General features: G+C 35.9%; 1 protein-coding gene across 1 annotated transcript in view; it reads left to right on the top strand.

Moving 5' to 3' along the window:
* The window catches only part of LOC120632529, a 190,885-nt gene that overhangs the window by 61,201 nt on the left and 104,556 nt on the right, over positions 1 to 25,128 (top strand). Inside the window, exon 2 of the mRNA XM_039902351.1 lies at positions 8,359 to 8,404. The gene's annotated coding sequence lies outside the window, so the exon portion shown is untranslated. The remainder of the gene's footprint in view (positions 1 to 8,358; positions 8,405 to 25,128) is intronic.

Here is a 25,128-nt window from a genome sequence, read left to right as displayed (position 1 = left end):
CTGACGTCATTGTAATGTCGGTAAGGCGGTAACTAGCCATGCCAGACCTCACTCACCACTGGCAGGTCGTGGTAAGATTTTTTTATGCTTGATCGGCTGCATCTTTACCCTTGCTTCCTCTTACCCATTCCAAGGTCAATTCCTTTGATTTTGATAGGGTTCGTAATGACAGACCAGTATGAGTTTGGAAAAGGACCTTAACGGACCTCTTATAAATCCACCTTAACAATTCTTCATAGGAATGTGAGCATATCACACTTCGCGTGCAGTTCATAGGTTCTTGTTAATCAAAAACGATACAATGCATCTCAACTATCGCCTCGGTCATAATCAAATTAAATCCTTATGATGCGAACGATTGTAAACTTCGCCTAATTACCGTCTTCACACCGTCCCGTGGAAATAATTACGAAGGTTCTCATAGGGACACATTCAGGGGTGACAGAGACAGGACTATCTGCTGCGGTGGGAGGGAAAGGGACGAAGTGGTGCAAACAATGTGTGAAATATGTCCCATTGTAACTGGCAGGAAGTGGCTGAAAAGTAATAGAGCCTTTACTGCGGTTTTGTGTATGAAATGTTCTCTCAGCTTATAGTGAAATATTGATATATTTTGCCTGCTCATGTGACACCAGAAGTTTTCTAAGTCTTTGCTAATAAGTTCGCTTGCGTACATTGCTGTTTACACGTTTAAGAAAATTTCTTGCACATGGGCGTATTCAGTGAGAGCAGAAGAGTGCAGAAAATGTATGGCGGCAAAGATACAGAGAGACAAAAAATACAGTTTTGGCTTCAGCATCGATTGGAGAGCACAGTCTGTGTACAGGCCTCCTATTTTTTTTTTTCTATACCCCGTACCCATAATCGGATTATCTCCTATCCTCCTCTCTTCCAGGATTCTTCTCTAAGTTTAACCTAATCCAGAACCACCTAGAACAACGAGGCAGTTGGATAGATACAACCGCAATACACAAAACCGCTTCTTATTCACAAAAAATCTGAAATCCAAGACAGACAAAGTTGCGCGATCGCAAGGAACACAGAGGTCCTACAAAATAAAAAACTTCAGAGTATGGAACATCGTCCCAAGGTTGCCTGCCTTTCGGTATTCTATACCTCAAGAACTATTTGATCTAGTTCCCCCCTCGCTTTTTTACCCTTGAACCGCGAGGCACCGTAAGGATCTGCATCCCTACGTGGTCGATACACCATAGACGCGTACGAAGCGCTTATATCGCATCTTCGTTTCTGATCCGCACCGCTAGGATCTGGAATGCTCTTCCAGTTTCCATTTTCTCCAGTTCCTACAATATGAGTACCTTCAAATCAAGAGTGAATAGGCATCTTCTAGACAAGCGCGCTCCACCTTAGGCTGCATCATCGCTTACCATCAGGTGTGATTGCAGTCAAGCGCTCGTCTATAAACATAAAAAAAAAATTACACCCTGTGTCCAGTGGCGTGCATAGAGGGTATGCACAGAGTATGCAGATGATATAAAATTAAGAAAATCTCCGGTAAAGAGGTATAAGTACTTAAGGGTAAGCTTTTTATAACTTACAATGCCTTTGCTTAAGTATTATACTTTATGTATTTTTTGGATAGCTAAGCCTGGTGTAAAATCGTCAAACACTTTCGTCCCTTTTCAAGAGGACTGAGCTTAATTTCGGGATAAAAGCATTCTATATTACTTCTAATACCTTCAGGAATATGTGTACAAAGTTTCGTGATGATCGGTTTAGCAGTTTTTGCATGAAAGCGTAACAAACAAACTTATATTCACATTTATAATATTTGCCATAGCCTATTCTTTCATGTAACAATCTCCCATCTGATGTGTTTCCTTCCTCGAAATACAATCTAGGGTTATTCAAGGGGCGGATAAACAAATTCCTTAAAAGCCGGCAACGCAGCGGTGGCTCCTCTGGTACTGCAGATGTTTATGGGCGGCGGTGATCATTTAACATCAGGTTTAACCTACTCGTTAGCCCGCTATTAATATAAAAAAAAGCCTATAACGAGGCAATTGAGGTGAGGGGAATATTTCCTCCCGGGACGAGCTCTACGTGCTGTACGAGGGAGGCACCGGTGCGTTCTTAGGAGATCCCGGAGCCTCCCAAATATGTGCCGAGAATGGCCACCGAGGGGGTTTTAGCGGGTAAAAATTCCACATAGCATCTTCAAAGATACCCAACCCAGGGAAGACCGGCTTCCCTGGGTTGGGTATCTTTGAAGATTTTCAACCCGTAAACAAAATAAAAAAGATGTGAGGCCTCATGTAATTGTATATGTACCTACCAAATTATATCACCAATCACGCCCTTAAGGTCGGAACACAGAAATGCTGCTTGGCGGCAGATAAACGCATACCTACCTACCTTAACTTGACGCCCGACTGGCGCAGTGGGCAGGGACCCTGCTTTCTGAGTCCAAGGCCGTGTGTTCGATTCCCACAACTGGAAAATATTTATGTGATGAATATGAATGTTTTTCAGTGTCTGGGTGTTTATCTGTATATTATAAGTATTTATGTATATTATTCATAGAAATATTCATCAGTCATCTTAGTATAAACCCATAATGTGTTATGGGTACCAGTGGCGTGCATTGGGTTTCTTACCAGGGTATGCATACACCAGGAAAATTGCATAAAACGGCACAAACTTTCCTCCTATTCGAGTTATATATCAATGTTTGGGGTATGCAGTGCTTTTGTGTATGTATGGATTGCACGCCACTGATGCGTACTAACATGGGGCTAGATGGCGATGTGTGTATTGACGTAGTATATTTATTTATTTATTATTTATTTAAACTAGGTTCTTGAGAATAATTTATGATGTCGAAATATTTTTTGATTCCATGGATTGATTTGAACATATACCTATACCAACCTATACCAAGAACATCATTTGAACACGAGGTCGCAGGTATTATGTCAGGCTAACTAACACTTCACACAATGCCATCATTTATAAAGGCATTGATAACATCTAGACATCTAAGCGTGACAAGCAGACTACCATAAATCAATGTACTTCAGTTGGCAGCATCCTGACTAACCAAAAGCCACATACCGTGCCTCGCGAGGAAAATTTGCGCTTGGCGTGCCTCGGACTGAGGCATTCTTTCCCATTGGTCAATGGGACGGACACAAAAATTTTCTATCTCATCCTAGCCTTAACCCTTTACCTTAGCCTTTTAGTTTTTAGGTTTATGTATTAATATGTAGATATTTGTATGTATTCACTGCACTGAACAGTGCAACAAACAAACAAACTAAAAAGAAAAACGAATAGGTGGGGTACCACCTATTCGTTTTTCTTTTTAGTTTTTCTAATCCTAAGGTTGCCTGGCAGAGATCGCTACTTAGCGATAAGGCCGCCTTTTGTATCCTGCTTCATTCTTCATGTGTCTGTTCTTTTTTTTTGTCTCGTTTTTCTGAGTGGTGTACAAATAAAGAGTATAAATAAATAAATAAATAACCCTTACTTCACAAATAAATCCTCCATTAGTAAACTAAGGGTTTGTAAGCGCCAGGACAAAATTTGAAATAACTGACGTTGTCTTAACTCCAAAATGAAGTTTATCTCAGGAAAGGATTTTTTGACAGCCAGGACGAGCAGGGACAATTTGGGAATTTATAATTTCTGACTTGTCTTATGTCTGGTCTGGTGGGAGGCTAACAGGCCGTTTAAAGTAGCCACCGAAAAAAACGTGCCACCAAATGATTTAACGTTCCGTTACGATGTCGCGTATAAACCCCCGTTACCCGAAGAGCTACCATCTTAGACTGCATTATTATACCATCACTTAAGATTGTATGCTCTATATTTTCTTATGTGAAGTATCATTTTGTTACTTTTTAGTGTAAAGTAGTGCCTACACATGCTTCAATAATCGTGTTTTCTGGAATATTGGGATTTTCTATATAAATGTTTAATTTATAACATTTTTAAATTAATTAATAGATTACATAGTAAAGCAAGTAAGAAAAGGTATGATAATTAGGGTAGGTACGTTAGAAATGCAGAAAAGCACTGCCTGCCCTAAACAGTTTTTGAAGTGAAACTTCTTTAGAATCGTTGTGATGTCAAACCGGATGCACCGGAAAAAACGACAGGTAAGAAGAAGCTGGCAAAGAATTAGACAGAAATATACATATTATGTTATCTATTTTTTTCCTATTTAAGTTGCCAAGGAAACCGTATAATATCTAGATAAAGAAACAAACACATAAATGTATAGGACAGAGTGAGACAGAAACCATTATACATTTTTTACTATCCTAGTTACCATGGAAAAATAAATTATAAACCTTACATTTATCCTAATAGCTCTGATACTCAACATCCACCTCACTCTCTCGTAGGCTAGAAGTTATACTTCCGCCGCGTGCGAATAAATTGCACAGGATTTTTTTTTCAGCGGAGGCTATGTGTGGTGTGAGGCAAAGGCAACGCAGCCTCGCGAGCCATGCGCTGTAGTCATCAGTACAGTCCAATCATCGCATTAGTCATACGAAGGAGAACAACATGGACAGAACAAGCAAAACATTGTCAAATAAATATCAATCCGGCGTAAACACGGTTCACTTTGTATTTTCTGACATTATCTGCGATTTTAGTCACGTCCTGTACAGCATAATATTCTCAGAGTCACAGCCATCGCTTTCGACGCTAGCATCTCGACTACGATTCATCGACGCGAGAGCCTTGCTGGAATATAATTTAATTTTAGTAATTTAAAAGCAGGCTTTTAATGTACTTAATTTTCTCTTTTTATCATCATCATCTTTTGACGTTATATCATTATTGGGTCAAAAGATGATCTCACACAGATCTCACCACAGACCTTGACTCTTATAGAGGAAATCTCACTCTCACAGACTCGCTAGACTGCCTAATATTAAATTTTATTATATTTTGAAAAAACCTAGCCAGTTTGTTGTGGGTTCTTCTTAGACCAGGGCGCGTTTGATACCCTCCTAGCGTTAGTTAACTGCTTTCGTAACTTATAACGATCACCATCACCAAACAATAGTGTAACTATATTAAATGAATGAACGCTCCATAAGTGCTAGTGATAAAACATTTTGAATTTGAATTTGAATTTATTTGCTCCACTATCAGAAGAATTCGTATGTGTTTAATGGGATTCGTCTTAGATTAGAACTCTTTGGCATCCCTCGTGTAATAAACATAACGCGTTAGTGTCTGTGATAGGTCCATTATAAAATATTTTTTTTAAATGATTTTGTTAACGTACAAAACGTTGGAAAATGGTTTCTAGTGATAATTTGCTAATAAACCTTTTATTCTAATTATATTTTTTATCGAATTTTGTTTCAATTATAGCAGAAATAACAAAAGCATTAAATTACTGCTATAGCAGTCAAAAATTGCAAGTATTCAAATATAAACTTTATTTTGAAGTGGTGAAAACATCCGTGACTCACACACATAATTAAAGATGTTTCAACGGCGAACTCAACGACGAGAAGTACTGCGTATTACAGAATAGCACTATTGATTATATTCGTGACAGCAAAGTAATAAATCTCAAGATACATTCTGACACGTCGCTCTGACCAATTATATCTATAACCCAAATTAAATCATGATCCGAGCCAGTTATGTGCAACAAAGTAGTGGGACAATTAACACCGGTCACAGCGGTGATTTATTGAGCGGCCTAGGTTCCCCACTGTCAATACACTAACGAGACCTTTGGGCTGAAAAATGTTGTTTTAAAGCCTGCCGCAAGACCCACAATACTCTTATGAACCCCTGGTAATGAAAAGCTGCACATTTCTTGTTATTTATAATCATAACATGAAAGTCTGGGTGTTTATCTGTATATTATAAGTATTTATGTATATTATTTAGTTAGGTAGTAGCGCCAGGAGAATTATAGGTGACTAATCGTTAACACAGACGAAACTACATAGTCTCCAGCACCGACGCAATCGCCGGTTTATCGGTTTTTTACCGGATATACTTCGGTGAGTGTGCTCAGGAACTTCACAATCTCGTTCCTCCTTCCCCGTTCTACCACAGAACAGCGAGACACCGTGACCGGTGGCATCCTTATGTGATTGATATTCCATCAACTCGCACGAAACGCACCGAACGAAAGATGTGGAACGCCCTCCCGGCAACACGTATAATTTGAGTACCTCCAAGGCTAGAGTGAAAAGGCTTTTTCTATGCAAGCGTGCGCAAACCTAGACCTCATCATTGCTTTCTAACGGGCATGATTGTGTCAAGCGCTGGCCTATCGTTCATAATAAAAAAATAGTACCAATAACACAAACTACGCTTACTTTGAGGCAAGATGGCGATGTGTGTATTGTAGTAATATATTAATTCATTTATTCATTTATCATATCAACCCATTATCAGCCCACTACAGGGCATTGGTCCTCTCCCACAATGAGAAAAGGTTAAGGCCATAGTCCACACTGGCCCAGTGCGGTTTGATGGACTCCAAACATTATGGAGAACTCTCAGGCATGCAGTTTTCCTAACGAACTTTTCCTTCATCATTGAAGCAAGTGTTTTTGAATTTCTTTAAATACACATTTGTTGAAAGTCCTACCCACAACAGAGATATCACAAGATTACTCGCTATAGCAGTGACCATGATCCTCAGTCATGAGGGACAGACTAAAGAGAGGGAGAGAGCTGAGCCCTGCGGTTTTACCCGCATTAAGGGACGCCGCGTAAAATTACATAGTAGTTTATGTCATTTTACCTTCCTCAAGAAATACTTACTGTACTGATTTTACAATCGCACTGTTAGTGCCATATTGATAAACCTATTACATTACGAGTAAATACATACCTAAAATATAGCGGTGCAATTTTTTTGCAACATATTTAAACAAACGACTCAGGTGAGGTGAGGTCCATTTATATTTGTTCTTGCCTTTGGAACTTTAATCACCCACTAATTGAAACCTTCAATCACGTTAACATTGCCAATCGCAAATTACCGTCCCGAGGGCCCACTCCCGCCTTACTTTAATTACTTTTAATAACTATAACAAATGACTCTCAATAATGTATGGTATAATAGCTGCATATGATACAAGCGTGCATATTATACAGCTCAGTGTAGATTGGTGGACATTTTAATTGCTTAAAATTATTAAAGTTAAAAATCACACGTCTAAATCACTTGATATATTTAAGGAAGCTGTCAAAAATCACTATAGTTTACATTCAAGACGATTTGTATAGTATAGTATTTACTGTGTTATTAATGTATTCATGATATATTAAAGTATAGTTTATTATTATTTTTTTAATATTTATTATATTATGTATTATTTTATTTGTGTAAACTAGATCTAGAATTACTATGTAGTTATTAGTATGTATTTTTTTTAATATGGATAACCTGCTGTCTGTAATCCTTTTGTTTTCCTTATCCTAAGGTTGCCTGGAAGAGATCGCTACGAAACGATACGGCCGCCTTTTGTATACTGCTTCTGTCTGTGTTTCTTTTCTATTCTTCTTCTTTATTATATTTTGAGTCCAAATAAAGAGTATAAATCAATAAATAAAGTTATTATAGCTCATAATAACTTATATATGAACTTATGTATTGGTGAACATTTTAATTGCTAAAAATTATTTAGGTTATTATAAGTAAGAGGCATCAATGACGCGCGCCTCCTCCGCATCCTCAATGTCATATCAAAGCAATAAGATTTGTATTGTTGCGCTCTGAGTGAATTCACAAGGATCGCAATGTGGGTTATTTGTGACGGCCGATCGGCGTAGTTTGCAGCGACCCTGCTTTCTGAGTCCAAGGCCGTGGGTTCGATTCCCACAACTGGAATTTTTTTGTGTTATGAGCATGAATGTTTTTCAGAGTCTAGTTGTTTATATGTATATTATAAGTATTTAGGTATCATATTCATAAAAATATTAAACAGCTATCTTAGTACCCATAACACAAGCTACGCTTACTTTGGGGCTAGATGGCAATGTGTGTATTGTCGTAGTATATTTATTTATTTGTTACAGGAATAGGTAATAAAATATTATGATGTTAAGATTTTTTTTTTTACAAAAGCTACACTATCGTATTAGGTTTAAGTATTCTGTAATGATAGTGTTAGAATAAGAATATAAATAAATAAATAACTAAAATTTAGGAGGCGTGTGCTGGGCACGAACACGGCACCCCGAAAGTAAAGTCAAAGTTCTACAATCCACGGTCCCACCTACGGTCTAAACCCTTCTTATTCTTAAAGGGACCTCTGTAGCCTTTAATGGATCGATGACGATGATACAGATCCTGAACACGTACTGAAATAAATATTAAAACGACTTCTCTTTTGTTTTCAGACACGTCGCAAAGTGTTGAGCGGTTAAAACGCGCGCAATTAACAAGGTATTTATTTGTTTTTATCATATTTACGTACAGCGCCCAGCCATTTCTGGCGCATAACATTATATTATGTTTTCAAATAGTAAGTACTTTTTTCATTCGTAGAGTAACATGGTTTACTTTTTATCTTAGAAAAAAAAATGTTCTTACAGGATTTTTAAATACCATCAAAAACTCGGACGGAGAACGCTGGCAACATCTAGTACTTGATAATTTCTGTCCGGTCTTAAATATAATAATATTAGTTGATTTTCAGTGCTTCGTCTGCTTTTTTACTGTTTTTTCTCAAATCCCGTGGGAAAGGTTTGTTTTTTCTAAGATAAAAAGTAACCCATGTCACCTTAAGTCGTTATAAATATTTGTCGCTAAGTTAGGGCGTAAAGAAAGGACAAACAAACAAACGTACTTTCGAATTTATTATATTAGTAAGGATGTCAAATACATCATCATTCTTAATTAAGGTATACGGTGACACGTGGACGATAAACAATTAAAGGTCCCCATTCACGGAGTAATGTCATTGCAGCTTGAACGATAATGAAATGCACTTTTTTTGTACACCTAGATGGCGATGTGTGTATTGTCATAGTATATTGTCGCAGTTTATTTTATATATTTGTCTCAGAGATATCTAAAGCCTGTGAAGTATTATTTCGATTATATAGACGATAGCAGTAATTATAATGTTCATTTCACACCCATTTTGCCTTACATAAATTTCGATTCACAATAATAATGGTTATTACAGTAAAACAAATTATACTTAAAAACGACAGGGTACGCAAGGTTAACAAAAACATAAATAAGACATATTCGAAGTCATCTGTTGAATACAAATCGGTGTAGAAAGAAACATCAGGTGATGGTGATAGCAAAAAGAACACCCCGGCTAAGTTTGTTGTGGGCTTCTTCTTAAACCAGTGCGCATTTGGAACCTTCGCAGCTTTGGTTTTAAGTTTAGTTTTTAGTTATGGCTACTCTCACTACTTTGTAGGTATATATTTTTATTTGTTAATGTGGGTATCGAAATTACCATCTATGTGGCAATTTGAATAAAAAATATTTTTATTTATCTTGGACATAAAGGTTTCGGTAAAACATGTAACAGTATTGATTGGTTGACAAACAGCTGTTTGCAGATGTTTTGATTTGTGGTGTTTGCGGTTAATTCGACCTCTTTAACAGAAATGACTAATAATAGTAATATGTTAATTCATAATGACTGCAATTAAGGTGTGTCAAGTTAAACATAACATCTATTCCGTTTATTTCCTTACACGGACTATAATTTTTTATGTGGTATGTACAATTTTTGTGTCGGCCCGGCAAAGAACTGACGGCCTCCGTGGTGCAATGTGAGGAGGTTTCATGTTTCCTTTCCCGGGTTCGATCACTGCAGAGTGAATTTGGGAGTTGATAGTTTATGTTTTTTTTCTGTTTTGGGCGTGGCTTGAACCGTGGCTAGGTACCATATCAACAAAGCTGTGGCGCCAAGCAATTTAGCGTTATGGTACGATGCAGTGTGGAAACCGAGGGTTTATAACTGTCACGCCCTTGACGGCTTGTTACCACCTTAGACCGCATCATCACTTACCACTGGGTGAGATTGAAGTTAAGAGCTAACCAAAGCTGTAACAAGAATACATAGGTATTGAGTTGCGATGAATATCGATTGCTTTTTCTCCAATATCCTTAAATATGATTTTTTATGTTTACCCTATCACCAGGCTCTTTGGCGCTAATTCAAATGTATAGGGAAATTATAGTAGTGATTTTAAAGAGCGTAACAAAAATGTTTTTCGGTAGCTACGGGACTTGATATATCTGTATCTAATAATATCTTTCTAAACTAATAATCATTGTTTTGCTGTTTTTTTGTTAAAACACGCTAATCTCTAACGCTACGCCACGCTAATAAGCCGGATTGGAAAATTCCTATCGTCACCTAATTTTTTTTTCATTTGTTGAGGAAGCCATGTATTTGTTGGCCCTTATGTGTTGAGCAATGGGCAGGCGAAGCGCCGCCGTTGTTCGCAGAATAAAAGTTAGTATTAGAAAGATATACCTACTTAAGATTATTATAAGAAGTTGAACACAGCCGAGGTCGAAGCAAACCGCTTGTCAATAAAAAAAATCTTAAACGTTTAATGTAATTTTTCAAAGTGCTGCCACACACTGTCACTCGCGACTGAACTGTCACCGGTCGTCAACGCGCCACTTTATTTTGACAAACGATGCGCACGCGCATATCGCCTGCACTAATTTGTTTCCACTTCGTAGCCCTTTGTCTCCGTCCGCTAAACGACGCTTTCATTAATTCTCTCTTTATCTTAATGCCGGGTTTGAGTGACGTTTGAAGGTGTAGCTGTCTGTAGTGGCACAGATTCTTTTGATCGTTGACAATTTGGAGGAATTAAACGTTTATTCCGCGTCAATTGATGTTAATTCCGCGCACGGAAATGGTAAAATCAGTGAACTCATCCAGTCACTAAGACAGTGATGGCATACTAATGAGACGTAATAATGTTTTGGGCACACCACTGATGATAAAGGCTTACAACTAAACTTATGATTATTTATTAGGCATTAATAAATATCTCCATATGAGCGATAAATCATCCGAACATTGTAAACCATTTTACCAATTTATTTTTTAGTTACATTATTTTGTTAGTCCAAAAAATCCCACTGAGCCGGCGTAGTGGACTACGGCCTTAAGGGGGGGCCTCCATAAAATACGTGAGGTGTTTAAGGGGGGGAGGGGTTCGATTCTCGGCTCGGCAAATATCACGCTTTTTAATTTTAATTTAAATAACACTTAAAATTAAACTCTCAGCAATATCGATTACTAGTCTTAACTAAATATAAATATACTACGACAATACACACATCGCCACCTAGCCCCAAAGTAAGCGTAGCTTGTGTTATGGGTGGGTACTAAGATGACTGATGAATATCTTTATGAATATATTACATAAATAATAGAACATACATATAAACACCCAGACACTGGCAAACATTCATGCTCATCACACGTTGGGAGATGGGGGAGGGGGTTGAATAAAATCTCACGACATCTCACCAGGGGGAGGAAGGGACAGAAAATTTACCTTCTCATTGTGGGAGGAGACCCATGCTCTGTAGTGGGACGGTAATGAGTTAATGTGATGATGATGTTAAATTTAAATTAAAAAGGAAACTTCTAAAAATCTTTATTCAGTTTAACCTAACGTTGGTGGTAATACCTCGATAAATACCTTACAATACTCTTAAAACTTCTTCTTTTATATGTGTAATTACACACATATATATTAGTTCAAAATAACAAAGTATGTTCAAGTTTCCACCATTTTATCCGCTTCGCACGCTCATTTAAAGATCCCTTTTAGTGATAAGGCCGCCTTGGCACCCTGGCACTAAGAATTATTACTGTTTTCCCTCTTATTTTCTCAATGTGTTTTTTGCACTAAAATCTATTAAATTTCACAAATATTTAAGGGGAGGTCCGTTATCTTCCACAGCTACGTCAATACGAGTGTCGAAATAGAGAGATGGATTATTAATATTTCCAATATCGAAGCGATTGATCTACTTTTTCGTAACTCCAATTAAAGTGAAATTGAGCACACCAACGAGCATACCATGAGATTCAGATGTTGATTTGATTGCGTGCCCCATTTTTGTAGTTCTATTGACTATTGTTAAACGTTTTGACCTCTATGTCGATGGGAAAGGCCCCGCCTACCAATATTGCGATTCAGTCTAACTGTCCTTACGCTCGAATACCGCTATTCACCAAAAATGTAACATAAAATTCAAATTCAAATTCAAAAATGAAAATTCCCCGCCACTTCGACCAAGGCGAGGCGGGGCGAGCAAACGCCTGTCACAAGCAGCACACGTTTGAGCAGTGTCCTTAGTATGATAGGTAGATTATTACGTTCGAAATATTGAAATCCTTTTTGAGTAACAAAACGCTGGAAAGACAGAGTAAAATCGAACGTATTTTCATTGTTTAAAGCCTTAATTAGTCCTTAATTCTCTAGAAAGCGCTCAAAACTTAACAAAAAAAAACAAGTAAATAACACAACTAAGCTTTCGATGCCATCGAAAATAACTATATCCACAGCATATTAATATTTATTGCCGATAAATATTCAAAATCAATACAATTAACGACAAAGAGTAACTGATAAATTCAACTAACGACGCAGATGGTGCGCATTTCAACTCCACCATTGATGCTCCGACCATCTATCTTCAACATAAAAGGGCACCGACAAACAGACATGGTAGAGTAGCGCACGAACCAATATAATGTGTTGTATAAATTTTTCCATGAATTAATTTGAATTGTTGATCGGAGCACATGTTTTATCTGGTATTATTTGATGACTGTCAAGTGTCATCATAGAATAGCGCGGAAATCGCCCACAAATCGATAAATAATGTTATGTAATGTTTAGGTTAAGTTTTCTCGAATTACGATAGTTAAAATAGTGTTCTAGAAGTCGTGGAGCTTTGTGTGACGGAGCTTGTCAAAGCACGATGATTGCAATTCTGTGTGAAGGGCGTGGTTGCCGGTGTTATTGCAGGCGCATAAGGCGTAACACCTACGCATCAGATTGGGGACAGGGCAGCTTGTTTTAGGAAGTGTTTCTGGCATGCCCTGCACCAGGTTAGCATCAGGTGCTCCGACAATTTATACAACAGTAAAATTACATATGAAGCGTTGATAGCGCTAGCTCGACTTCACTTTCGGGTGGCCGAGTTCCAATCCTAGCACGCCCCTCTAACTTTTCTAAGTTATGAACGTTTTAAGTAATTAAAATAACACCTACTTCGAGTAAAGTTGCAGTAAAGGACTGATGAAGTAATAGCCTAGTTAGGACTTCGTTCGAGCCCCGGCAGCATCTCTTACTTTTCGGAATTATGTGTGCCATCACATAAACATCGTGAGAAGACTGCATGTCTGAAATTTCTCCATAATGCTCTCGGCAAAATCCTTCTCAATCTGAGTAGAAGCCCCTACCCTGTAGTGGGCCTGTAGTGGGTTGATTATTATGATAATTTTAATAATAATTTTTTAATAGTAGTTTAAATTTATAAAATTGATAATTCCTCCAAGTGTAGGTAAAAACACCAATAAAAATTATAAAAATATTAAAAAGCAATGCGTCATCTCTTGTTTCAGACGTGTCTCATTGTAATATGGACCTTTGAAAAAGTAGATCGAATCTGCACCGTTTCCTACTAGATGACGCTACAGTCGCTATAAGACTGATGTGAAAGGCATATACAAATTTCGGCATCGACGGTAGGAAAGCTGTAGCTTAATTGGTGAAAGCGCTCAGGCCGCGATTGCCCGAGAGTCGCAGGTTCAAATACTGTCGGTTCCGAAATTTTTTATATGCATTTTAAATTTATAAAATTGATAATTCCTCCAAGTGTAGGTAAAAACACTAATAAAAATAGCTCAATTTTATTTCCAAAACCAATTCCAATTTCTCACAAACAAGTAAGTTGCATACACAACTGAACCCGGGTCAAGTTCGCCTAACGCCTTTTCATTGGCGCAAATTGTTCTTAATGCTTTTGTTCATTCCCATCCACGCTCTCACTTGAAACAATTTTAACCTTGCTGCCATCAAAATCAAATACATTCAATTCTCCTCCTTCTACCTACCACGGTTATAAGATCAGATAGTTTTTATTCAGACGCTTCGTTATGTTGGTCAAGATGCGTCACTGCATTTCTCGTGGTGATGTTTTGATCAGCTTTAACGGATTGCCGTTTGACACTGTTTCATTGTCAATGTTGCAGTTAACTTCACTTTCTATATCAAAGTCCACGTTATTTCAATTTACTGTTCTTTTTTATCTTTTTGGTTGATTATTAGTTTCAGGACTATCTTTAGTTTCGAAATTCATTCGCACAATTGATGTCATACGTTTAAATATTTATCTACTTATATATACCGCTTTGGCCCTACCGACGAAGACGTGCGAAGTGATTTACTGTTCCGGCGATGATTTAGTGTGCGATGTCGCGTAGAAACCTACTCCTACTCCTCATACTCCTCATATTCATGATCTTAGACTAACTTGTAGTGGAATAAAAAAAGCTCAACTCAAATCACAGTCAGTCTTGTCGACCTGTCCGATAAAAAGTGTGTTTAGTATGCATGTGTTACGGAATTCGATGTTATTTTCGACCAGCCTTGTTGTAAATGGTCTGAACCCCGCGGCTGTGTGGTCGAGGTACTACATTGATACAACTATAGACGGTACAAGGTACAAGAATACAACATTTTGTTTTCAAGTCGATCGCTCCCGGTGGTCGGCCGTCAATACACTGAATATGTTAGGCTCGGAGTACACAGCTTTTTTTAAGCGGCGCGGCTGGGTTAAGTTTTTAGTTTGTTATATTTTAAATGATATTTTTTTATAGTAATAGTTGAAAGAAGATATCGAGCAACACATCTCAAGGTATGCGATGGATAAATCCTGAATACTGTCCTGTGTTCATTCATCTGAGGTGATCATCATTATCACCACGACTATCCAGACCAGAAATGCTACTTGGCAACAGAAATACTACTTTGCGGCAAAAATAAGCATGGCGGTAGTTCTCCCCGGACGGGCTCTATCACTATAAGCTCTACTACTACTGAAAGTAAAGTAGATTGATAGTTTTTTGATACCAATGCACTGCTCAACTACTGCATTGAAGCAGATAAGAAATTATCCCAGCAATTATCCGGAAATGGTTCCCGCAGATTAAAAAAATAGCCTATCTACTATTAATCCAATAGCGATGAAATTTACATAGAGATAGTTAGCATCCTATAGATCGACGTACAAAACGTACAGTAATTCTTGAACTACTAGAGAAATTTCGGGAAAATACAGGTTTGAAAATACATTCACAAAACTAGATGTTGATTAAGAACGCTTTAATAAGATTATATAATGATTAAAATAAGTGCTTATTTAGTTATTAAACCTAATTAATGCAGCTTATTTTTAATGAATAACTAACGAACGGATTTAAGCTTTAAAGCTTGAGAAATTCAGTTCATTTTACTATAAAGATACAGTCTCAAAAAAAACTCTTCAATTGCGTGAGTATTGGTATAATTCACCGCCAGAGAGTGTAGTCACAAAAACGCTTTCGCACGCGATCGTGCCTCCGTGTATTCCTAGCCTTATAGTAATATTCACACTTTTATTTAAAGCGGCACATCCCGATCTTTTATACGCGCGATGAAATTGCGATCGGTTTCGATTGAGGTTAATAAATTTTATACCGCAGGCTATAAATCATTGGGGATTTACGTAAATAAGTGATATTCAATTTGTTACAATATTTCAATGTGTTTGTTGATTCCGAGTGTTAAGAAAAGCAAACACAGATTCGAAATTATCTTATGCCAATTTCGAGCACTTTGAGAACACAATTATTATTTATTTATTAAAGGTACACCTATACCACATATTGTTTACAATATTATACATAAAAGGAAATGGTTCATGATTGAAATGTCAGAGAAGAAGAATAAACTCTTTATTGCACGCAAAACATAAAGGAATATATACGATAAGAAGATTGCACAGAGGTTACAGGTTTTTTGAAAACCTGGATAGCAGCTTCAATTTTGTGCCTTTTGGAGTAGAGACTTTGGGACCGTGGGGTCCGGAGGCAAGAGTTCTTTTCAAAGAATTATCGAAAAGGGTTATCGAGTCTATCGGTGATCCTAGAGCGGGCAGATACCTGATACCTTGGCCAACGAATTAGTTTGGCCATCCAAAGGGGCAATGCTGCCAGCATCTTAGGAACTGTGCCTCGCTGCGGTGGTTTCGAGGACGTTTTAGATTTTATTTAGTTTTAAATAGTTTATTTTAGGTTATATTTATATGTTTAAACTGGTAATATAAGTATGTAGTTTGTAATGTAATGGAAAAATAAACAGAGGTTATGTGTTACAAATAAAAGTTTAATTACACCGCTTACTTCGACAGCGTTAACAGGGAAAGAATAGTTTCCATTAACTGCCAATGAGCGGTATTTTATTTCAGCGTTGACTGGGTTGAATGACCGCTCGTGATTGATCTCTCACTGAATAATGCGACTAGAGCACAAAAACTACTTCACCTTATGAAAAATAATAATATTATATAGATCTACTTTACAAACACACAGTCACTGGATCAAGACAAGCAACAAAATAGGGTAACCAACTTAAGTTACCAACGACAGCATTGGTTCCATAGCGTCTTGGAATCTATCTTTAGAAAGTACTGCCATCTTTGGATTTTTTATTTTTTATTCCACTACAAGTTAGCCCATGACTGCAATCTCACCTGGTAGTAAGTGATGATGTAGTCTAATATGGTAGCGGGCTAAGGGAGTATGGTACAAGACATGATACCATTATCAATAATCAAGCAATACTGAGAGGAAGATCAAATCAAAGTTATTACAGAAACCTTTTATCTTCAACAGTTAACCAATTTTCTTGGAACCGTTCTTACAAATTAACGTTATGTTTAAGTAACAGATTCTTATGAAAGGGGCAGTCCCATCAAAGCGATAATGACAGGCGGTGACAGCTCGGAATGTCTCAACTGTCATCGCGAAAGCATAGCATCGTTTCATTTATTTTTCGGATATCAAGTCAGCTTTTTACGATTGAATGATTTTCATTTGTTGAACCTTTTTATAATTATATGTTTTATTAACCTTCCTAAGTCTCCTCACAGGATGAGAAGTTTTAGGCCGCCAAATGCGCTGTCCATTTTTATTACACTGCAAGTTAACCCTTGACAGCAGTTTTAAACTGGTGGTAAGTCTAAGATAGTAGCGGGCTAACCTGTTAACTAGTATGGCAGTTAAGTAGTAAACCCATACAACTAATCGGTCTCTACGCGGCATCGTTCTGGCACGTTAAATCGCTTAGCGGCACGTCGGTAGGGTGGCTACAGCCGAAGCCTCCCGCTAGACAAGACCAAAGAAAATTGAGTAATTATAAATTCCCAAATAGCCCTTGCCGGGCATCGAACCCGGGACCTGGAACTTAAAACCACAGCGCTCACCGCTGCACTATTATATAGCTTTTTAACATTTAATGACGTTACCATCGAATTAAATAACTATTAATGAATCCATTTAAAAGGATTTCCAATAATATTAGTATTATTCAAAAGGTTTTTTAAAATTCTCATTATTAGTGGTTCGTCGCGCGTTCTATAAAATACCTGCATTTTATATTATATAAAATATTAAAATATTTTGCGAGTTGCGCGTGCGCAAGGTACCCGTGGCATATTATAGAGCTATTATAAAATACCCCGTGTCTAGACATGGACATAATAATTGTGTTATTGCTTTGTAATTAATAAACCATTCGGTATTTTATATCTATATATTATTGAAGGCAAAGTTTATAAGAGAATCAACAAATTATACCTAAATGACTAAATTGTGCAAATTTGGGTGATATGCTACAAATGTGCCCTAGTAAGTTCTTATTGCCCCGTAGGTGTAGTGGTTAGAATGCTCAGCTACGGATCACGAACTAGTTTATAGCGGCAATAAACAAACACACTCTGTGAAAATTTCAACTCTATCTATTACAGGGTTCATGAGGTAAAGCCCACTGTCGGTCGGACAGACACTAATTCCTACAGCAACATACAAAACAAAAGAATAATAACTATGTTTTTCTTATATTTTCATATCTTCATCATCATCATATCAACCCATTACCGGCCCACTACAGGGCACGGGTCTCGGCCCACTACAGGGCACGGGTCTCGTCCCACAATGACAAGGGTTTAAGGCCTTAGTCCACTAAGCTGGCCCAGTGCGGATTATTAGTGTGTTTACCTACACTTGGAGGAACTATTAATTGTATAAATTTAAAATGCAAATAAGAAATATATATATTCAAATTCAAAATTCATTTATTTCAAGTAGGCCTAATTAAAAAGCACTTTTGAAACGTCAAGTAAGTCTGTTTGTAGTGACTCTACCACCGGTTCGGAAGGCAGATTCCACCGAGAAGAGCCGGCAAGAAACACAGAAGATCATTTTAAACAATCTTTAAAAATTTTCTGTTTTGTGAGAGATGAGAGCGAAGTGGCCTGCTTCTAAGCAGCCTTGTCAGAATTCATCAATCGTGCAGTAACCACGATTTGTTAAATGTGTTTTAATATATTGTTTAAACTTAGGTAGATCTAATATTACCTTCGGTATCATATTATAAAAACATATTCCCATCCCCACACAGGTACTTACGAGTAGGTACTTCTCGTAAGTCAACTGAAATAAATAATATAGCTTATAATGATAAAGTAATACAAAACCCTACAGAAATATGTTCTATAATAAATAAATATTTTATTGAAACATCAAATAGAGTACTGAGCAATTTTGACAATTCTGTTACAAATTTAAAAAGACATCCAAATAATATGTTTTGCAGCCCATCCGATCCCTACGAAATAAAAAAAATTATCATGAATCTCAGAAACACATATTCAACAGGATACGATGAACTTAGCACGATTTTATTGAAAAAGTGTGTTAACTTTATTTCATTACCATTAGTTCATATCATTAATCTTTCAATAGAACAAGGTATATTTCCTGAAAGACTTAAGATGTCCGTTATAAAGCCACTTTTTAAAAAAGGTAATAAGGATGAAATTGGAAATTATAGACCAATAGCTCTAAACCCAGTATTATCAAAGATTTTTGAAAAGGTTATATTCAAAAGAATGTATAATTATGCTGAGTGTTTTAATATTTTAACACAACATGGATTTAGAAAGAATAGGTCTACTACAACTGCAATTTTTAAACTAATAAAGGTAGTTACAGAAGCAATTGATAAAGGGCAAGCAATAAGTGTATTATTCCTGGACATGTCGAAAGCCTTTGATCTTGTAAACCACCTCAAACTCCTAGACAAACTAGAGAGTTATGGATTTCGCGGAAAAATTAATGACTGGTTAAAATCATTTCTAAGTGATAGGAAACAAAAAACTGTAATATCTAAGCGGGTAGATAAAACTGTGACTATGTTTGAATCGGAATACAAAAATAACAACTCTGGTGTACCACAGGGTAGTGTTTTGGGCCCCCTTTTATTTCTTTTTTATGTTAATGACCTATCTAAAAGCATTCAGTATCCGTCAATCTTGTTCGCAGATGACACGACAATTATTATACCATGTAACGATATTACGAATCATGAATCGGAAATAAATAAATCCTTATATCAAACGATCCAATGGTTAGAGTGTAATAATTTATGTGTAAATGTTAATAAAACGAAATGTATACAATTTAAAACCAAACGACGCCACACAAATGTGATAAAAATAATATATAAAAATGAATCGATTGACATAGAGAATAATGTAAAATCTTTAGGTATTAAATTAGATGAACACTGTGACTGGACATATCATATTAACGACATTTGTAATAAAAATTAACAAATTTGTATACCCACTTCGACGATTAAGACAGATCGTCTCTGTAGAAGCAGCGTTTGCTGCATACCATGGTTATGTTATGTCAAACTTACGCTACGGTATAGTTATTGTTGGTTTATGTTACAAATAAATACAAAAACTAATCTTCATTTATGATTATATTTGAGAAGGTACTTTGAATGTTACATGTTATAAAAGTAATGTACCAGCGCCATCTCATTCATTGTTGTTCACAGTTTGCTAGGTGATAGACGTATTACCTACCTTGCTAAATATAATAAAATAATAATAATATTTTTGGATAATATTAAATTCAGTTCTATCCATCGAGTCGTTTTTAATCTTCCATAACCCAATTTCTCACAGGTTATGGGCCCAGAACACGCAAATTACGTAGTTTATTAGTTTATGAAAAGTTTAAAATCAAGTGGTTATTTTCACGCTAATAGGATGGACAGTTTGAAGACAAAGAGAAATATTAAACCATTTGACGGTGAAAAATATAGTGTTTGGAAGTTTAGAATACGTGCGTTGTTAAGTGAATTGAATGTTATAAATGCGATTGACGAAGACCCACAAATTGGATGCGGTGAGTGGGAGAAAAATAATCGGATTGCAAAAAGTGTTATCGTGGAGTATTTAAATGATTCCTATCTTTGTTTTGCAAAGGAAGAAAGTTCAGCAAAACATATTTTAAAGAGTTTAGATTCACTTTACGAACGAAAAAGTATCGCGACACAATTGGCCTTACGTAAAAAGTTATTGTCATTAAAGTTAAAAAGTGACTTTATCCTAATAAAACATTTCGCTGTGTTTGACGATTTGATCACGGATTTATTAGCGGCTGGAGCAAAATTAGAAGAAACTGATAAGGTTGCACATTTATTACTCACACTACCCTCAACTTATGACGGAGTTATAACTGCGATCGAAACATTGTCGGAAGATAATTTGACATTGGCGTTTGTCAAAACAAGACTATTGGATCATGAAGTAAAGTTAAACAACGAAGCAAGTGATACAAGCGCAAAAGTATTGCACGTCGAAAGACGTTCTAAATTTAACAATCGTAAACGGAAGTTTGAAAATTCATATTTTAATAAAAAGGAAAATAAAGCTACACGAAAGTCATACGTTAAGTGTCATTACTGCGGACGTAGAAATCATGTTCAATCTGACTGTTTCTATTACAAACGAATGCAACAGCAAAAATCTACGGAAAGAAATAGAACCGTCCAGACAGTTGACATTAATCAGCCATCCACATCCAACAATTATTCTGGTTTTGCATTTATGACTGGTGAACATCATATCAATGAGCATAGAAATAAAATTACATTTCTACTGGATTCAGGAGCATCGGATCATATTATAAACAGAGAAGATTTTTTTACTAATTTTGTTGATTTACAGCCACCCTTAAAAATTTCAATTGCTAAAAATGGTGAATTTATTTCAGCTACTAAAAAAGGTACTCTACAGGTTACCAGCAACACGGGAATACAAGGTGTTCTCGAAGAGGTGCTTTTCTGTCCAGAGGTACCCTACAATTTACTATCGGTATCGAGAATGCAGCGTGCTGGATTGACAATTGTTTTCAATAAAAATGGAGCGGAAATACTTAATGGTAATACAACCATTATGCAAGGTATGTTAAAAAACAATTTAATTACTTTAGAATTAATGGCTTGTATGAACATAAGTCGATCTGTTTCCCAAGTGTGCAATAGTGACAAAAATAGTTACAAATTATGGCATGAACGATTTGGTCATATTAGTAAAACTAAATTTTTACAAATTAAAAATCTTGATATGGTTGAAGATTCAAATCAAATCAATAACATCTTACCTAATGATGAATTATGCGAGGCTTGCATAAATGGAAAACAGAGCCGACTACCGTTCAACCAGGCTAAAGATAAAAGTTACGTAACGCGACCATTATTTATAGTGCATACAGATGTATGCGGCGCAATTTCTCCAACAACTATTAACAACAAAAATTATTTTGTGATTTTTGTTGATCAATATACTCATTACTGTGTTACATATCTATTAACGCATAAATCAGAAGTATTCACTGCTTTCAAAGATTTTGTTGCAAAGAGCGAGGCTAAGTTTAATTTAAAATTAGTCAATTTATATTGTGACAACGGTGGAGAGTACCTATCCTCCGAAATGAAAACTTATTGTGTTGATAAAGGTATAACCTACCATTTGACAGTTCCAAGAACTCCACAACTGAATGGCGTTTCTGAACGGATGGTTAGAACTATAACCGAAAAAGCGCGTTCCATGATAAACGGTGCTAAATTAGATAAAGTGTTTTTGGGCGATGCAGTTTTAACTGCAGTTTATTTAATTAATTTAACCCCGACAAAAGCTTTAAACTGTTCTAAAACACCATTCGAAATGTGGCATGATAAGAAACCACAAATAAAATATTTAAAAGTCTTTGGCTCAACGGTTTACGTTCATAATAAAACCGGTAAAACAAAATTCGATGATAAATCATGGAAAGGTATTCTTGTGGGTTATGAACCAAACGGATACAAAGTTTGGAACCCAGAATGCGAAAAACATGTGGTAGTTAGAGACGTCATAGTTGACGAGAATAATTTTCTACAGTCTAGGCCTGTGCTTAGATCTGAAGGGAATATCGAAAATTCTCAAAATAAAACTGATCCTGAAAATATTTCAAAATCAGTTAAGTCTCGTAACTCTGACAGTCATAAATCAGATAAATCTAAATCTGATGAACACATGTGTCCCAATAAAATTCGCAAAATAATCCATGAACAAACCAACGAATCCGAGCAACTAATGAATAATTCTGAAAGTTCTTTATTAAATGAAAATGAAAACACAGATCATAATTGTGAACTTAGGAGAAGTGAAAGGTTAAAACATTTACCCCCTATTTCGTACTCTGAGGAGAACGAAGATTATATAATGTGTGCTAATTCAATGTTATACAAAATACCAAGTTCATATGGCGAGATTAAAACTCGGGATGATAGATCTCAGTGGGAAAATGCAATTAAAAGTGAATTAGATTCTCTTTTAAAAAATAATACATGGGATTTAGTACCTAGGCCTAAGGGTAAAAATATTGTAGATTGCAAATGGATTTTTACTATAAAACATGATGAATTTGGAAAACCTTTGAGATACAAAGCCCGACTGGTTGCGAGAGGTTTTAGTCAAGAATATTTAACAGACTATAATGAAACGTTCGCACCAGTTGCAAGAATAGCTAGTTTTAGATTTATAATTAGTTTTACCAATCAATTTAATTTGTTGGTTCATCATATGGACGTTAAAACAGCCTTTCTGAATGGGAAATTAAAAGAAGAAATTTTTATGACAGTCCCTGAGGGTGTATTTAATAAAAATAATTACGTCTGTAAATTAAATAAATCTATTTATGGGCTCAAACAAGCTGCTCGATGCTGGTTTGAAGTATTTGAGGCAGCATTAATAAAGGAAGGTTTTCAAAATTCATCAGTTGATAGATGTATTTACATATTAAATAAAGGGGATGTAAGCAAAAATATATATGTAGTATTATATGTAGATGATTTAGTGATTGTATGCGGTGATATTGAAATAATGGAAAATTTTAAAAGATATTTAATGAGTAAATTCGAAATGACAGATTTACAAGATATAAAACTATTTCTAGGTATCAAAATTAGCAGGTATAATGATAAAATCACATTAGATCAAAGTGCGTACATAAAAACTATTCTAAATAAGTTTAAAATGCACGAATGTAAACCTGTACATACCCCATTAGAAAATAAACTGAAATATGAAGCATTAAATTCTGATGAGAAATATAATGCGCCATGCCGAAATGTTATAGGTTGTATAATGTATGTTATGATATGTACTCGGCCAGACTTAAGTTCTTGCATTAATATACTGAGCAGGTATACCAATAAAAATAATAAAGAACTGTGGCAGTGTCTGAAGCGAGTTTTAAGATATTTAAAAGGTACAGCTGATTTAAAGTTAACGTACAGAAGGTGTAACTATAATAACATTCTTTGTGGCTATGTAGATTCAGATTGGGGTGGCAATGATACGAAAGATAGGAAAAGTACAACCGGGTATTTATTTAAACTGTTTGAACAGTGTACCATTACCTGGAGTACTAAAAAACAAATGTCAGTAGCGGCATCATCAACCGAAGCCGAATATATGGCATTATTTGAAGCTGTTAGGGAGGCTTTATGGCTTAAATCATTAGCAGCTAGTATAAATATAAATATTGTAAACCCAATTATAATCTATGAAGATAACAATGGCTGTATAAGTATCGCAAACAATCCAACCAATCATAAGCGTACAAAACATATTGATATTAAATATCACTTTTCTAGGGAACAAATTGAGAAAAATGTAATAAAATTAAATTACATTCCCACAGGTCAACAGCTCGCTGATGCCTTGACGAAACCGTTACCTGCCATTACTTTCCACGAAATGAGGAGAAAAATGGGTTTAGAATAATCTATATAAAGATAGAATAAAGATGATTTCAATTGTATACTTAATTTACATTAATTTAAGTAAATAAAATAGTCTGATTAGGTTTTACTGGGTTTTCCTAATCCTGTGCAACAAATGTTGGGCTATTATTATTATGTAACTCCCAGAGATAAAGCAAGGAGGTAATTATGTTCTGCTTAAAGTTGATTTGTATAAAAGTCGATTAATTTTTGAGGGGGCGTGTTGGTTTATGTTACAAATAAATACAAAAACTAATCTTCATTTATGATTATATTTGAGAAGGTACTTTGAATGTTACATGTTATAAAAGTAATGTACCAGCGCCATCTCATTCATTGTTGTTCACAGTTTGCTAGGTGATAGACGTATTACCTACCTTGCTAAATATAATAAAATAATAATAATATTTTTGGATAATATTAAATTCAGTTCTATCCATCGAGTCGTTTTTAATCTTCCATAACCCAATTTCTCACAGTTATATGGGGCTCATCCATTCATTTAAATAAACTTTTTATAGTACAGAAAAAATGTATCAGAAGCATTCTCCTAATGAATCCTACTGAATCATGCAGATCTGTATTTAAAAAACATAAAATACTAACTTTACCTTCCTTATACATATATGAGGTATGTGTATTCGTACATAGAAATATTGAGTATTTTGAAAAGAAGACTGATTTAAACCCAAAAAGTATCACGCG

Source organism: Pararge aegeria, chromosome 20 (genome assembly GCF_905163445.1).
Source record: "Pararge aegeria chromosome 20, ilParAegt1.1, whole genome shotgun sequence".
NCBI classification, from domain to species: Eukaryota; Metazoa; Arthropoda; class Insecta; order Lepidoptera; family Nymphalidae; genus Pararge; species Pararge aegeria.
This window is presented reverse-complemented; position numbering and strand designations above follow the sequence as displayed.